This window comes from Neofelis nebulosa, chromosome 6 (genome assembly GCF_028018385.1).
Source record: "Neofelis nebulosa isolate mNeoNeb1 chromosome 6, mNeoNeb1.pri, whole genome shotgun sequence".
NCBI lineage: Eukaryota > Metazoa > Chordata > Mammalia > Carnivora > Felidae > Neofelis > Neofelis nebulosa.
In genome coordinates this window covers 11,578,830-11,584,216 of record NC_080787.1, presented here as the reverse complement: position 1 = coordinate 11,584,216, position 5,387 = coordinate 11,578,830, and positions in this window count along the sequence as shown.

The following is a 5,387-nucleotide window of genomic DNA, read 5'->3' as shown; positions in this document are numbered from 1 at the left end:
CTCGATCACATGAACTGTAAGATTCTGACTGAGCCAAAGTCAAGAATCAGACAGTTAACCACCTGAGCCACCCAGATGCCCCATTCATAGTTTTCTTATGTCTAATTTTGGCCGTTTCTTTTCCACTTAAAGAAGTTCCTTTAACATTTCCTGTAAGGCTGGTTTAGTGGTGATAAACTCCTTTATCTTTTGTTTGGGAAATTCTTTAACTCTCCTTTAAACCTGAATGATAATCTTGCCAGGTGGAGTATTCTTGGTTGCAGGTTTTTCTTTTGAACACTTTGAATATTTCATGCCTCACCCTTCTGGCTTGCAAAATTTCTGCTGAAAAATCACCTGATAGCCTAATGGGGTTTCCCTTTTATGTAACTTTTTGTTTCTCTCTTGCTGCTTTCAGGATTCTCTTTATCTTTAACCTTTGACATTTAATTGTTATGTGCTGTGGTGTGGACCTCCTTGTGTTCATCTTGTTTGGAATTCTGTGTGCTTCTTGGACTGGGATGTCTATTTCCTTCCCTACTTCCCTAATTGCCTTCCCTGCTGAAATTTTCAGTCATTATTTCTTCAAATAAGTTTTCTACACCTTTCTCTCTCTTCTTTGTCTTCTGGGACCCCTATAATGTGAATATTTCTTTGCTTGATGTAGTCCAAAAGATCTCTTAATCTATCCTCATTAAAAAAAATTCTTTTCTCTTTTTGCTCTTCAGCTTGTGTGCTGTGCTGTACATTACCCTGTCTTCCAAATTGCTGATGTGTTCTTCTGGATCATCTTATCAATTGTTCATTCCTCTAGGGTGTTTTTTATTCCAGTTATTGTTTTCTTCAACTCTGATTAGTCCTTTTAAATATTTTCTATCTCTTTTTTTTAATGTTTATTTCTGAGAGAGACACAGACAGAATGTGAGTAGGTTAGGGGCAGAGAGAGAGGGAGACACAGAATCAGAAGCAGGCTCCAGGCTTCCAGCTGTCAGCACAGAGCCCGACGTGGGGCTCGAACCCACGAGCTGTGAGATCGTGACCTGAGCCGAAGTCGGCCGCTCTACCAACTGAGCTACCCAGACGCCCCTATTTTCTATCTCTTTATTGAAGGTCTCACTGAGTTCTCCCACTCTTTTTACCAGTCCAGTGAGTACCCTTACAGTCATTACTTTAAGTTCTTTATCCAGCATATTGCTTATCTCTGTTTCATTTAGTTTCTTTTCTGAGTTTTTTTTTTCTTATTCTTCCTTTTGGTGCATATTCCTCTCTCCCCATTTTGCTTGACTATGTGTTTTTTCCATGGATTAGGTAAAATGGCTACTTCTCCTAAATTTAACAGAATGGTCCTGTGTATGGTGTCCCCTCCGTAGACAGTGTGTGCATGGTGATGTTTGCTGACCGGCTAGAGCTGTGGCTGTATATGCTAGTTACTCTTGTAAACCACAGTTTTGGGTGTTTTGTTTGTTTGCTTGCTTGTTTATAGAGAAAAGAGAATAATAATTTAAAAAATTAAAGAAAAAAGGAAAAAAGGAAAAAAGAGAAAAAAGAAATGAGAGAAAAATAAAAGGAAAAACCAAAAAGAACAAAAAATAAAAACAAGACAAAGAAAATTAATTAAAATTTTTAAAATTAAGTCTTTTTTAATAATAATAATTTAAAAAGACAGCTTATTTTCTATGACCCAGCACCCCTGGGGCCAGTGTGGGCTTGCAGATCCTTGTCTTGGGAAGGTCACAAGCTCACTGTGATGACCAGACCCACTAGTTACGGCATCCATACCCTGCTCTGTTCTGGGCTTTTAAAGTGAGGGGGAGAGAACATTACTGCAGCTCCTCTGCTCAGCCCTTTTAAGCCCTGGCTTTTTTTTTTTTTTTTTTCTCATGCCCCAGTGCTACTGGGGCTGGTGTGGGCATGTGGCCACTGGGCTAGCTGAGGCCACAAGCTCACTGTGAAGACCAGTCTCACCTATTACAACGTTCAGATGCTGCTCTGATCAAGGTTTTTAGGGCGGGGTGGGAGCATTAATGTGTAATTCTCCAGTCCCTCTGACCTGGAGAGCTTTCCTGCAGCTCTGCTTGGCAGAGTTCTAGAGTTGTCTCTTTTATATGCTGGTTGCTCTTTTAAGCCATGAGTTGTTTTGTTTGGTTGGTTTTGTTTTGTTTCTGTGCCCGAGGACAGAGGGACCTGTTCCTGGTCCCTCAATGCTGCAGTTCCGCACTGTAGTTCACAGTGTCACAGGTGGGGGTTCCCCATGTCACTGTGTCTCTGTCGTTCTTGCTGTTCTGTCTTTGGTTGTTCACAAGCTGTTCAGTCATTCCTCAGTTCTTCTTCCGGAGGCATTGTTCTCTTAACAGGTGTAATTCAGTGTGTTCTGTGGAGGAGGTGAGTTCAGGGTCTTCCTACCTGGCCTTCTCCTTTTTTTTTTTTTCTTTTTTTTAACATTTGTTCCTTTTTGAGACACAGAGACAGAGTGCTAGTGGGGGAGCGGTAGAGAGAGAGGGAGGCCCAGAATCTGAATCAGGCTCCAGGCTCTGCGCTGTCAGCACAGGGGCCCACATGGGGCTCAAACTCACAAACCAGGGGATCATGACCTGAGCCGGAGTCAGAAGCTCAACCAACTGAGCCACCCAGGCGACTCCCTATCTCACCATCTTGGAATGGAGCTGTGGATATCTGTTTTTGTGGGGGTTTTTTGTTTTTCATTTTTGGGGTTTGTTTTGTTGTTGATGGTTGTAGTTAAATACTTAAAATGGAATTGCTGAGTCATAGGGAGGTACATAGTTAACTTTATAAGATACTGACAAATTTTTTTCCATAGTACTTGAACCATTTTGTATTCCTAGCAACGTATGAGAGTCCCAGTACAGCACATTCTTGCCAACATTTGAGGTCGTAGACTTTTCAGTGGAAATGAAGTAGTATCTCATGGTGGTTTTAATTTGTATTTGCATTTGACGAAGAATATTGACCACCTTTTCATGTCTTCTGACCATTTTAATCTACCTTGGTGTCTATTTAAGTACTTTTGCCCATTTGAAATGAGCTTTCTTTTCTTAAAATATTGATTTATACAAAATTTTACATATTCTGGATTCAAACCATCTATCTATCGAAAGAGAAAGAGATCTTTTCCTCCTATCATTTGCCTTTGTATTAATGGTATATTTTGATTAGTACAAATATTTAATTTTCATTTCTCCTTTCTGCTTTCTTTTGGGTTAATAAAATATATTTTAGTATTGGGGCACCTAGGTGGCTCAGTCAGTTGAGTGTCTGACTCTTGATTTTGGTTCAGGTCATGATCTCATGGTGGTGACACTGAGCCCTACCTTGGGCTCTGGGCTGGGCACAGAGCCTGCCTGGGATTCTCTATCTCCCTCCCTCTGCCCTTCTCCCACTGTCTCTCTCTCAAAATAAATACACTTAAAATATATTTTATATATACGTATACACACACATATAATTAGTATTCTATTTTATTTTTTCTTTTAGCATTTTTTAAAAACAGCTTTATTAAAGCATAGTTGACAACAGGTAAACTACACACATTTAAAGTATACAATTTGATAACTTTTGTCACATGTATACACTTGTAAAACCATTACCATAACCAATATAATAAGCATACCCATCACTTTCAAAAGAAGTTTTCTTGATGATTCTTTGTAATCTTTTCCCCCATTTCTTCTCCTCCCCACCCCCACCCCACCTTTTTAAAAATTCCCACACAATAACTACTTATCCACTTTCTGTCACTGTAGATTATTTACATTTTTTTAGACTTTTATACGAATGGAATCATACCATACATACCCTTTTTAATCTAGCTTCTTTCCTCAGCATAATGAATTTTGGTTCATGCTTCGGGTGCACGTCAGTAGTTCATTCTTGTCTATTACAGAGAAGTATTCTATTTGTTTACCCATTCACCTACTGATGGACATTTGGATCGTGTTCAAATTTTGGCTACTCCTAGTAAAACTTCTATGAATATTTGTGCACAAGTCTTTGTGTTGACACATGCTTTCTTTTCTCTTGGGTTCATATCTGGTAGCAGGATGGCTAGATCCTATGGCTGGTGTATAGTTAACATTTTATGAAACTGTCAGACTGTTTTCCCAAGAGGTCATGTCATTTTATATTGCCATCAGCAGGGTATGAATGTTTCATTTGCTGTACATTTCCACTGACACTGATATGGTCATTGTAATTTTAGCCATTGTAATAGATGTTTGATGGCATCTCATTGTGGTTTTAATTTGCATTTCCTTAATGACTAAGATGAGCATTTTAAAAAATCTGCTTATTTGCTGTCTGTATATCTTCTTTGGTGATGGGAATATTCAAATTTTGACCATTTTAAAAAATTGGGTTGTTGTTTTCTTATTAAAATCCATATTGAATTTTGAATATTTGATTTTGAATTCTCAATTGAATTTGTATTTTCTGGACACGGGTCTTTTTATCAGATACATGATTTGCAAGTGCTTTCCCCCAGGTTGTAGCCAGTCTTTTTGCACTCTTCATTTTCTCCCTATATATGGCAGAAATTTCTATTTCTGATTACGTCTAATTTATTAGCTTGTTCTTTTATGAGTCTCTCTTTTAGTGTCTTATCTAGGAATCCTTTGCCTTACCCAAGGTCACAGATATTTTCTCCTTTTTTTCTTCTATCAGTTTTAGATTTCGGGCTTTGATATTTATGTCTGTGATCCACTTTGAGTGGATATGTGTGTAGGTATTGTGGATATGTGTATATGTGTGAGGTATTGATTGAAGCTCTTTTTTTTTTTTTTTTACATATGGATTTCCAATTGTGAGAGCAACATTTATTGATCATCTGTTAACATAACCTAAAATGTATACTTCTTTGTATTTTTTTTAATTGTTGCCCTTAGGTTCACATTATGCATTCTTAATTTGTCACAGTCCACTTAAATTAATATTATACCATGTAAACCATGTAAACTGTGAGAATCTTGCAGTGGTATGATTCCATACACTTCCATTACATCCTTTATAAATTGACATATATTTTACTTCTATATATATTATAAAATTCACAACCCAGTGTTATTATAAAGAGTCAATTTTCTTTTAAAGAAATTTTTTAAATTTCAAAAGGCAGGTTTTTTTTTTTTTTTAATTTACCACCATATTTACTATGTCTGGTAGTGTTGATTTCTCTCTGTATAACTAAGTTTCCATCTGTTACCATTTCCCTTTAGTCTGAAGAACTTCCTTTAGCATTTCTTGGAGTGAAGATCTGCTGGTTATAAATTCTCTCAGCTTTCTTTTTTCTAGCAATTTTTTCAAACCTCATTTATTAAAGGATATGTTCACTGGCTGTAGAATTCTAGGTTGCCGGTTTTTCCTCTGTGTTTTATAGATATCATTCCATTGTTTTT